Source organism: Anopheles ziemanni, assembly GCF_943734765.1.
Source record: "Anopheles ziemanni chromosome X unlocalized genomic scaffold, idAnoZiCoDA_A2_x.2 X_unloc_85, whole genome shotgun sequence".
In the NCBI taxonomy this organism is placed as follows: domain Eukaryota; kingdom Metazoa; phylum Arthropoda; class Insecta; order Diptera; family Culicidae; genus Anopheles; species Anopheles ziemanni.
The window spans coordinates 22,006-35,000 of NW_026689856.1; positions in this window are offsets into that span (position 1 = coordinate 22,006).

Below are 12,995 nucleotides of genomic sequence, written 5' to 3' on the forward strand. Positions count from 1 at the left end.
CTAAACCACCATTTTTCACCTTTGCCCTCTAATATGACCGACTTGCTCAACACCTAGCGCTTCGCTTGGTAGGACACATAGCTAGCGCTCGTCAAGACCTTTCCAACGCATATCCAAGCTTTCCGATCCGAGCCATACAGCCTGAGCTATAGGCGATACCGTTTTTCCCATTTTCTTGGTCACATGCACTTTAGGGTACCCCTTTTTGCCTTTGACCCTTAATACCTCCTCCGGGTCACTAGTAGGCGCTCAGCTTGGTAGGAAACATAGCTAGAGCAGGCCTTCACCTTTCCAAAACTGCCGAAAGTGTATCGATCCGACATCTAGAACCAAAGTTATGGTCATTCCCATCATGCTCTACTTTCATGGTCAACCTCCACCAAGCACACCTAGGTTGGACCAACTTTCACCAACTCATCTCGAACCCCAAATTTGCTTCGACCTACTAGGTTTCCCTAGTAAAGTGGTCAAAACATCCATTACAACACGACTGGTCTTTCTGGTGGTCGACCTAGGCGACTTTGTTCGACGACCACCACCCCATGGAACTAAAAGACGTCCCTTGATACGGACCACCGATACATTTTCCGGCCTGTCTAAACTACACTCATCGAAATTTTTTTGGGTCCCCACCGTCATACAAGTTTGCCTAGGTCAAGTTTTTCTTCCGGATCGGCCGCGGACCTCACTTTTCATTATCTAGGGAGGCCATAGGGCCCCAAAAGGGGTTTTTTAAAATTTTCGACACTTTCGACTTCGGTCGGATTTTTTCCGATTTTGGTCCGACCTAGGGACTTGGTGGTCCAAGGAGCCTCGGGACCAAACTTTTTTCTCAGGGGTCCCTACCTCCATACAACTTTGCCTAGGTCAATTTTTTGGTCCAAATCGACCGCGGATTTCACTTTTCAATATCTGGGGCTCGTGTAGAGTCCGAATATGAGGTTTTCTCATTTTTCGACATTTTCGACTTTTTTGGGATTTTTTCGGGTTTTTCGACCTAGGGGTCCGCCGAACAAATTTTGGGTCAAAAATTTTTATTGAACTAGTCGAAAGTACGCAAAAAGATAAGACTTTTTGCCGAAGACACCATGCCCCGGAACCGACTCCTTCCCCTTCAAAATTGGGGACAAACGTGATTTTTGAAACTTTTCCTTAGGGAGCCAAAGACTTAGAAAATTTTCAAATTCTCGATTTTTCGATTGCGAGCTAGCGCTTTGCGGTCTTCGGCAATGTTGTAGATCTCGACGAGATAAGACTTTTTGGTCAAGGGACATTTTGCCCTCCGACCCCTCCTTCCCCCCGCAAATCGCCCCCCAAAGTGCAATTTTTGCATTTTCACCTCTTTGCATGCACTGTTCGGCCCAAATGGCCACTTTCTATGGGTCTGAGCGCTTTGCAGTCTTCGGCAAACTTTTAGAGCGTACCAAGCCCTAATTATAATTGTTCTACACCACCTTCGTACCTCTTCATCCCTGGCCGCTATTCGCGTACCAAGGTAATTTTTGTTCATTTTGTCAACATTTTTCATCTTTGACTGCTTATATCGGCCTTGCCATGAACCGATAGCGCTTCGCTGTGTTCTAACGTAAGTTAGTACTACTCTTTACCTTTCCAAATCATATCTTAGGTTGCCATTTGCTTGCGTACAGCCGGAGCTATGAGCGATACCGTAAAAAGTACCGAAACTTGGAAAAATCCTTTGATCGCCCATATCCCCCCTTTGGGGGCCAGATATCGAAAAAAGTTCTTATTCAAAAAGTTGCGCATTAACGTGTTCTAGTTATGCCTAGAACATTTCACTTCGCTAGCTGGCCTGCAACTTAGCCGTAATTGGGATTTTAGGGTGTTCTTGGAGGGCCCATTTCCTGCGACTTGGTATCTGTTGGGCCCAATGTTTCTCTAATATCTCCACGAGTTTTCCAGATAGCCTTTTCAAACTTTCAGGGTGCCTAGAACACCTCAAGACCTTTCCAACGCTATGCCGTTTGCCTCGCTCGGACATCTACAGCCAAAGTTATTCGAGGTACACGGTACCTTACCCTGTTTTCTCAGTACTTGGTCGAAAATTTCGATCAGCCATATGACCGACTTGGACAACCCTGAGCGGGTTGGCCCCATATAACTAAACTTTCGTCTCGTGGAGGCAAACTTATAAATATTCCACGTCAACTCGCTATCTCGTACCGCCTTGACGGTATACTTGGTCCAAGGGCCATTTCCAGCGACTTGGTCGCAGTTTCGCTCTAAGTTTCGCTAATACCTTCGTCCGTGGACATGGTGATTTTTTGTTCGTATTTTTCCTTGATAGTCCCACTCAAGACTATTCCATACCAGAGCCAAGCGTCCCGCTAAGTGCCATACAGCCTGAGCAGTAATTCATGAAAGGTACCTCTACCAGTTTTTGCCATACTTGGGTACAAACTTTGTATCGCCCATATCTCCACTTTGGAGGCCAGCCAGCACCTTTGCCCCATATACTTTTTTCTTGGTCATACCATGCACTAAATATAATTGTTCTACGCCAACTTGCTATCTCTTCTCCAACTTGCCGTTATTCTTGGTCCAAGTCCCATTTCATTCGTTTTCGGACCCATTTTGCCATATGTTTCAATAATAGCTTCGCCCATAGACAAGCTGATTTTCTGTTTGTATTTTTGCTTGATAGTCCCACTCAAGACCATTCCAAAACACACCGCAGCTTGTCGCTCGGTGGCAAACTGACCGAGTTATAATTCATGAAAAGTACCTCTACCTGGTACAGCACATGGTCGGCCCAAACCATAAACCGACCAAATGACCGACTTGGAGCACCCTGACCGGGTTGGCCCCATATAATGAAAGTTGCGTCTTTACACGCCCAACTTATGAATATTCTACGCCAAGTCGCTATCTCTTACCGCCTGCTCGGTATTTTACTCGTAAGTCCAAATTTCACAACTTGTACTTTTTTGCCCAATGTACTCGAGTTTCAATTTAGGTAACATTTTTCGACTTTGTCGCTTAATAACTTCCAAATCATGCTAGTTAGCGCTTTGCTTTCTTCTAGTCGTATCTAGCGCTGGGTGTTACCTTTCCAAAACATATCCTAGCTTAACAATCCATGCCATACAGCCGGAGCTATACGGTGCACAAGTCAAATCCATTTTAGCCATGTTTCATTTTTGCCAATTTTTGACCACTCGTATCACCCTTCCAGAGTGGTCCGATCTTCTCGCTGTCTATGTACGACTTTTAGGTTTCGTAGAGGCAAACTTATAAGTATTCTACGTCAACCCGCTATCTCTTACCGCCTGCTCGGTATTCTTGGACTTGTGTGATTTTTGGCCATTTTGGTATTATTTTTCGACTTTGTCGCTTAATAACTCAGTTTTCCTCAACACTTAGCGCTTCGGTTGTTTGGGATTATAGTTAGCGCTCGGTTCGACCTTTCCAACACTGATCTAAGCTTGTCGATCCGTTCCATACAGCCTGAGTTATTCGCGATACCGTGTTTCAATCCATTTCTCAAGTCTCGTTTTGGTCCAACTTTGAACCAGCCATATCACCCTGATGGGTACCTCCGATCTTCTCGCTCTATATTGGCCAAAGTTAGGTCTTGTGGTAACGTACTTATGATTGTTCTACGCCATGTTCGTAGCTCTTATCGTTCGCTCGCTATTTTCGATCATAAGGTGAATTTTCGCCTCTAAACCACCATTTTTCACCTTTGCCCTCTAATATGACCGACTTGCTCAACACCTAGCGCTTCGCTTGGTAGGACACATAGCTAGCGCTCGTCAAGACCTTTCCAACGCATATCCAAGCTTTCCGATCCGAGCCATACAGCCTGAGCTATAGGCGATACCGTTTTTCCCATTTTCTTGGTCACATGCACTTTAGGGTACCCCTTTTTGCCTTTGACCCTTAATACCTCCTCCGGGTCACTAGTAGGCGCTTAGCTTGGTAGGATACATAGCTAGAGCAGGCCTTCACCTTTCCAAAACTGCCTCAAGTGTACCGATCCGACATCTAGAACCAAAGTTATGGTCATTCCCATCATGCTCTACTTTCATGGTCAACCTCCACCAAGCACACCTAGGTTGGACCAACTTTCACCAACTCATCTCGAACCCCAAATTTGCTTCGACCTACTAGGTTTCCCTAGTAAAGTGGTCAAAACATCCATTACAACACGACTGGTCTTTCTGGTGGTCGACCTAGGCGACTTTGTTCGACGACCACCACCCCATGGAACTAAAAGACGTCCCTTGATACGGACCACCGATACATTTTCCGGCCTGTCTAAACTACACTCATCGAAATTTTTTTGGGTCCCCACCGTCATACAAGTTTGCCTAGGTCAAGTTTTTCTTCCGGATCGGCCGCGGACCTCACTTTTCATTATCTAGGGAGGCCATAGGGCCCCAAAAGGGGTTTTTTAAAATTTTCGACACTTTCGACTTTGGTCGGATTTTTTCCGATTTTGGTCCGACCTAGGGACTTGGTGGTCCAAGGAGCCTCGGGACCAAACTTTTTTCTCAGGGGTCCCTACCTCCATACAACTTTGCCTAGGTCAATTTTTTGTTCCAAATCGACCGCGGATTTCACTTTTCAATATCTGGGGCTCGTGTAGAGTCCGAATATGAGGTTTTCTCATTTTTCGACATTTTCGACTTTTTTCGACTTTTTTCGGGTTTTTCGACCTAGGGGTCCGCCGAACAAATTTTGGGTCAAAAATTTTTATTGAACTAGTCGAAAGTACGCAAAAAGATAAGACTTTTTGCCGAAGACACCATGCCCCGGAACCGACTCCTTCCCCTTCAAAATTGGGGACAAACGTGATTTTTGAAACTTTTCCTTAGGGAGCCCAAGACTTAGAAAATTTTCAAATTCTCGATTTTTCGATTGCGAGCTAGCGCTTTGCGGTCTTCGGCAATGTTGTAGATCTCGACGAGATAAGACTTTTTGGTCAAGGGACATTTTGCCCTCCGACCCCTCCTTCTCCCCGCAAATCGCCCCCCAAAGTGCAATTTTTGCATTTTCACCTCTTTGCACGCACTGTTCGGCCCAAATGGCCACTTTCTATGGGTCTGAGCGCTTTGCGGTCTTCGGCAAACTTTTAGAGCGTACCAAGCCCTAATTATAATTCTTCTACACCACCTTCGTACCTCTTCATCCCTGGCCGCTATTCGCGTACCAAGGTAATTTTTGTTCATTTTGTCAACATTTTTCATCTTTGACTGCTTATATCGGCCTTGCCATGAACCGATAGCGCTTCGCTGTGTTCTAACGTAAGTTAGTACTGCTCAATACCTTTCCAAATCATGTCTTAGATTGTCATTTGCTTGCATACAGCCGGAGCTATGAGCGATACCGTAAAAAGTACCGAAACTTGGAAAAATCCTTTGATCGCCCATATCCCCCCTTTGGGGGCCAGATATCGAAAAAAGTTCTGATTCAAAAAGTTGCGCATTAACGTGTTCTAGTTATGCCTAGAACATTTCACTTCGCTAGCTGGCCTGCAACTTAGCCGTAATTGGGATTTTAGGGTGTTCTTGGAGGGCCCATTTCCTGCGACTTGGTATCTGTTGGGCCCAATGTTTCTCTAATATCTCCACGAGTTTTCCAGATAGCCTTTTCAAACTTTCAGGGTGCCTAGAACACCTCAAGACCTTTCCAACGCTATGCCGTTTGCCTCGCTCGGACATCTACAGCCAAAGTTATTCGAGGTACACGGTACCTTACCCTGTTTTCTCAGTACTTGGTCGAAAATTTCGATCAGCCATATGACCGACTTGGACAACCCTGAGCGGGTTGGCCCCATATAACTAAACTTTCGTCTCGTGGAGGCAAACTTATAAATATTCCACGTCAACTCGCTATCTCGTACCGCCTTGACGGTATACTTGGTCCAAGGGCCATTTCCAGCGACTTGGTCGCAATTTCGCTCTAAGTTTCGCTAATACCTTCGTCCGTGGACATGGTGATTTTCTGTTCGTATTTTTCCTTGATAGTCCCACTCAAGACTATTCCATACCAGAGCCAAGCGTCCCGCTAAGTGCCATACAGCCTGAGCAGTAATTCATGAAAGGTACCTCTACCAGTTTTTGCCATACTTGGGTACAAACTTTGGATCGCCCATATCTCCACTTTGGAGGCCAGCCAGCACCTTGGCCTCATATACTTTTTTGTTGGTCATACCATGCACCAAATATAATTGTTCTACGTCAACTTGCTATCTCTTCTCCAACTTGCCGTTATTCTTGGTCCAAGTCCCATTTCATTCGTTTTTGGACCCATTTTGCTATATGTTTCACTAATAGTTTCGGCCATGGACAAGCTGATATTCTGTTTGTATTTTTGCTTGATAGTCCCACTCAAGACCATTCCAAAACACACCGCAACTTGTCGCTCGGTGGCAAACTGACCGAGTTATAATTCATGAAAGATACCTCAACTTGGTACACCATGTGGTCGGCCCAAACCATATACCGACCAAACGACCGACTTGGAGCACCCTGACCGGGTTGCCCCCATATAATGAAAGTTGCGTCTCTACACGCCCAACTTATGAATATTCTACGCCAAGTCGCTATCTCTTACCGGTAAGCCGGTATTCACCTTCCAAGGGTGATTTTGGTCAAGTGCCATTTCCTGCGACTTGGTCCCCGAATTGGACCATCATCACCTAATATCTCCGTGGTCTTTCAACTCAGCCTCATAAAACTTTCAGGGTAGATAGGTCTCCCCAAGACCTTTCCAACGGTGAGCCGTTTGCCTCGCTCGGCCATCTACAGCCGAAGTTATTAATGGTACTTGGTACCTTACCCTGTTTTTTCCATACTTGTTCGTACTTGGGTACAAACTTTGGATCGCCCATATCTCCACTTTGGAGGCCAGCTAGCACCTTGGCCCCATATACTTTTTTGTTGGTCATGCCATGCACCAAATATAATTGTTCTACGCCAACTTGCTATCTCTTCTCCAACTTGCCGTTATTCTTGGTCCAAGTCCCATTTCATTCGTTTTTGGACCCTTGTTGCTCTATGTTTCACTAATAGCTTCGGCCATGGACAAGCTGATATTCTGTTTGTATTTTTGCTTGATATTCCCTCTCAAGACCATTCCAAATCACAACGGAACTTGTCGCTCGGTGGCAAACTGACCGAGTTATAATTCATGAAAGGTACCTCAACTTGGTACACCACGTGGTCGGCCCAAACCATAAACCGACCAAACGACCGACTTGGAGCACCCTGACCGGGTTGGCCCCATATAATGAAAGTTGCGTCTCTACACGCCCAACTTATGAATATTCTACGCCAAGTCGCTATCTCTTACCGGTAAGCCGGTATTCACCTTCCAAGGGTGATTTTGGTCAAGTGCCATTTCCTGCGACTTGGTCCCCGAATTGGACCATCATCACCTAATATCTCCGTGGTCTTTCAACTCAGCCTCATAACACTTTCAGGGTAGATAGGTCTCCCCAAGACCTTTCCAACGGTGAGCCGTTTGCCTCGCTCGGCCATCTACAGCCGAAGTTATTAATGGTACTTGGTACCTTACCCTGTTTTTTCCATACTTGTTCGTACTTGGGTACAAACTTTGGATCGCCCATATCTCCACTTTGGAGGCCAGCTAGCACCTTGGCCCCATATACTTTTTTGTTGGTCATGCCATGCACCAAATATAATTGTTCTACGCCAACTTGCTATCTCTTCTCCAACTTGCCGTTATTCTTGGTCCAAGTCCCATTTCATTCGTTTTTGGACCCTTGTTGCTCTATGTTTCACTAATAGCTTCGGCCATGGACAAGCTGATATTCTGTTTGTATTTTTGCTTGATATTCCCTCTCAAGACCATTCCAAATCACAACGGAACTTGTCGCTCGGTGGCAAACTGACCGAGTTATAATTCATGAAAGGTACCTCAACTTGGTACACCACGTGGTCGGCCCAAACCATAAACCGACCAAACGACCGACTTGGAGCACCCTGACCGGGTTGGCCCCATATAATGAAAGTTGCGTCTCTACACGCCCAACTTATGAATATTCTAAGCCAAGTCGCTATCTCTTACCGGTAAGCCGGTATTCACCTTCCAAGGGGGATTTTGGTCAAGTGCCATTTCCTGCGACTTGGTCCCCAAATACGACCATCATCACCTAATATCTCCGTGGTCTTTCAACTCAGCCTCATGAAACTTTCAGGGTAGATAGGTCTCCCAGAGACCTTTCCAACGGTATGCCGTTTGTCTTGCTCGGCCATCTACAGCCGAAGTTATTCATGGTACTTGGTACCTTACCCTGTTTTTTCCATACTTGTTCGTACTTGGGTACAAACTTTGGATCGCCCATATCTCCACTTTGGAGGCCAGCCAGCACCTTGGCCCCATATACTTTTTTGTTGGTGATACCATGCACCAAATATAATTGTTCTACGCAAGCTTGCTATCTCTTCTCCAACTTGCGGTTATTTTTGACTCAAGTCCCATTTCCAGAGTTTTTGGTACCAATTTGCTCTATGTTTCGCTAATAGCTTCGCCCAAGGACTTTGTGATTTTTTGTTCGCATTTTTCCTAAATAGTCCCACTCAAGACTATTCCAAATCACACCTTAGCTTGTCGCTCAGTGCCATACAGCCAGAGTTTTAATTCATGAAAGGTACATCACCTTGGTACACCACGTGGTCGGTCCAAATCATCAACCAACCATATGACCGACTTCGAGTCGAGCTAGCGGCTAGGCTCAATATAATGAAATGCGTGTCTTGATGCGGGCTACTGACGGTCTGAACAATGTAGCTCGCTAGCTCGTCTCTAAACTTGTGTTTTGGTCGAATATTGGGTGTTCATGTACCACTTCGGGTAACATGGACTTTGGTGCAACTTTACCACTTGTGCACTTAATAACTTCCCGGTCATTCAAGTCTTTGCCTTCATACTTTCAGGGTAGTTAGGTCTCGTCGAGACCTTTCCATACATATGCCAAACTCATCGATCGGACATCTATAGCCCGAGTTATTCGCGGTACACCGTACCTTACCCTGTTTTTTCCTCAATTGGGTACAAACCTTGGAACACCCATATCGCCCCTTTAGAGACTAGCTGGCACGTTGGCCTCATATAATGATAAGTGCACCTCAACTAGGGCTACTGACGGTCAGAACATTTCAACTTGCTAGCTCGGGCCCACACTTGTGTTTTTCTCGAATATATGGTTCAAGTGTGCCACTTTGGGCACTTTTGGACATTTTGTCCCCACACAACTTTCTTGCCTTGGTAGATAGGGTCTTGTGATCTTGGGCAAAAAGATGCACCAAGATATAGTCTAACTTTCGTTCTTGTACCGCAAAGCGCTATCTCAAACACCCGAGGAGATAGAAAGTGATTATGTTCGGTATATCGGTCTTCCATGGCCTACTATGGTAAGCCCCTGCAGGTATGCAACCGAAGGTGCTTGGTACATGTATTTGGTGCAATATCGGTGCAAAGTAGGTGTTTCCTTGATCGGGCTATAACTTTCTTGGTTGATGTTGGATTGCTTTGCGGTCTTCGGGGGATAGTTAGGGAACATGTTGGCCAACATTTCCTTATTCCTCAGCCTGGCCGTACCTCTAACCGTCTAGGCGGTATACATGCTCTAAGTTGGAACTTGTGTTCCTTTGGGTAACTTCTCTGACTTTGACGCTTAATAACTTTCGTTCATATGCAGTCTAAGCTCTGCAACTCTCAGGAAAGCTAGTACTACTCATTTCCTTTCCATATCAGTCTTTGGCTTGTCGATCCGATGTCTACAGCCTTACTTATTCACGTTCCCTGTGAAGGTAGGTTTTTGCCCATTTTCCAGTTCATGTGGTAACATTCCCAGACTTTGCCGGCTTTCTCTTCATGTGGTAACTTGCTTGCTCATGTGGTAACTTGGAAGTGTATTTCTGACAGACCCAATCTGGGACTTAGCCGATTTTTCTCTGCATATTATATGGATCCATCACTAGGCCATCTTGCTTGCTCATGTGATAACTTGGAAGTGTATTTCTGACAGACCCAATCTGGGACTTAGCCGATTTTTCTCTTCATATCATATGGATCCATCACTAGGCCATCTTGCTTGCTTGTGTGGTAACTTGATAGTGTATGTCTGACAGACCCAATCTGGGACTTAGCCGATTTTTCTCTTCATATCATATGGATCCATCACTAGGCCATCTTGCTTGCTTGTGTGGTAACTTGGAAGTGTATTTCTGACAGACCCAATCTGGGACTTAGCCGATTTTTCTCTTCATATCATATGGATCCATCACTAGGCCATCTTGCTTGCTTGTGTGGTAACTTGGAAGTGTATTTCTGACAGACCCAAACTGGGACTTAGCCGATTTTTCTCTTCATATTATATGGATCCTGGACTTAGCCGATTTTTCTCTTCATATCATATGGATCCATCACTAGGCCATCTTGCTTGCTTGTGTGGTAACTTGGAAGTGTATTTCTGACAGACCCAATCTGGGACTTAGCCGATTTTTCTCTTCATATTATATGGATCCTGGACTTAGCCGATTTTTCTCTTCATATCATATGGATCCATCATTAGGCCATCTTGCTTGCTTGTGTGGTAACTTGGAAGTGTATTTCTGACAGACCCAAACTGGGACTTAGCCGATTTTTCTCTTCATATTATATGGATCCTGGACTTAGCCGATTTTTCTCTTCATATCATATGGATCCATCACTAGGCCATCTTGCTTGCTTGTGTGGTAACTTGGAAGTGTATTTCTGACAGACCCAATCTGGGACTTAGCCGATTTTTCTCTTCATATTATATGGATCCTGGACTTAGCCGATTTTTCTCTTCATATCATATGGATCCATCATTAGGCCATCTTGCTTGCTTGTGTGGTAACTTGATAGTGTATTTCCGACAGACCCAATCTCGGACTTAGCCGATTTTTCTCTTCATATTATATGGTTCCATCACTAGGCCATCTTGCTTGCTTGTGTGGTATCTTGAAAGTGTATGTCTGACAGACCCAATCTCGGACTTAGCCGATTTTTCTCTTCATATAATATGGATCCTGGACTTAGCCTGTTATTAGGTTATTATATATGGATCCTGGACTTAGCCGATTATTAGGTTATTATATATGGATCCTGGACTTAGCCGATTTTTCTCTTCATATAATATGGATCCGGGACTTAGCCGATTATTAGGTTATTATATATGGATCCTGGACTTAGCCGATATTTCTCTTCATATAATATGGATCCGGGACTTAGCCAATTTTTCTCTTCATATAATATGGATCCGGGACTTAGCCGATTTTTCTCTTCATATAATATGGATCCGGGACTTAGCCAATTTTTCTCTTCATGTGGTAACGTATGCCAATCGCTCACAAGTCATGGGATAAGGGTACTTGTGTTCTTCCATCTTCTAAGTCCCGCACGGGGACATCGTGATCGCCCCAAGTCCGGAATAGCGCAAAGTCAAGAACCACGGAGGCCGTGGAGGACCTGTTAGTGGCGGCCTCACTGACAGCACTAATCCGGACTTAGAAAATATATCTTTCTAATCGAACACCACACACGCAACACCACCATACCACCATCTCCTTGCAAGTACCTAAGTACCCGCAACTCCATGGTGAAGGCAATGTCACTCCATCACCAACCTCTTTGCACTGCAAGCACTTGCGTACCCACAACACTCCGAAGAAGGCAACGGCGCGCGATGCTCGACTCCACACACCACACCACACCACACCACCGATGGCCAGCCAGCCAGCCAGCCCAACTAAGGGCTAACCCACCAACCAACCACCAATGGCCTAGGCCAGCCGGATCCCACCTTCAAGTCCAAGCACAGCCAAGTGCAAGTACCGCCAAGTGTTCACCAACCAACCATCACACCAGGTCAGCCGGCCAGTACCCACCTTCAAGTGCCATTACCCTCGGGTGCAAGCCCAATCAAGTGTTAACCAACCAACCCGGCCAAGGCAGCCAACAGGCCGGCACCCTACAGCACCGACCCGCCATCACCACCTCAACCGTTGACCATGCAAGTGGCCTCGGACAACAGGTGACACCCGAAGTACATCCGAAGAACGTATATCAAGTGTTTGCTCACCAAGTCCTCAACCAACCCCAAGTACCCGGAGGTACCCAGAGTGTTGGATCCGCCAACCCGTCCCGGCACTCCAAGTCCTTGCGAACCCAAAGTGTTTGCCCGGTAGGGCCATTGTATCACAACGCTTGCGACCATGCAAGTGGCCTCGAACAAGGTGACAGGGGTATCTTCACCAAGTTCTCAACCAACCCCAAGTACCCGGAGGTACCCAGAGTGTTGGGTCCGCCAACCACTACCAGCACTCCAAGTCCTCGCGAACATAAAGTGTTTGCCCGGTAGGGCCATTAGACCACAACGCTTGCTAACCATGCAAGTGGTCTCGGACAACAGGTGACACCCGAAGTACATCCGGAGAGTGTACAACAAGTGTTTGTTCACCAAGTCCTCAACCAACCCCAAGTACCCGGAGGTACCCAGAGTGTTGGGTCCGCCAACCACTACCAGCACTCTAAGTCCTCGCGAACCCAAAGTGTTTGCCCGGTAGGGCCATTAGACCACAACGCTTGCTAACCATGCAAGTGGTCTCGGACAACAGGCGATACCCGAAGTACATCCGAAGAGTGTATATCAAGTGTTTGTTCACCAAGTCCTCAACCAACCCCAAGTACCCGGAGGTACCCAGAGTGTTGGATCCGCAAACCCGTCCCGGCACTCCAAGTCCTTGCGAACCCAAAGTGTTTGCCCGGTAGGGCCATTGTATCACAACGCTTGCTACCATGCAAGTGGCCTCGGACAACAGGTGACACCCGAAGTACATCCGGAGAGTGTACAACAAGTGTTTGTTCACCAAGTCCTCAACCAACCCCAAGTACCCGGAGGTACCCAGAGTGTTGGATCCGCCAACCCGTCCCGGCACTCCAAGTCCTTGCGAACCCAAAGTGTTTGCCCGGTAGGG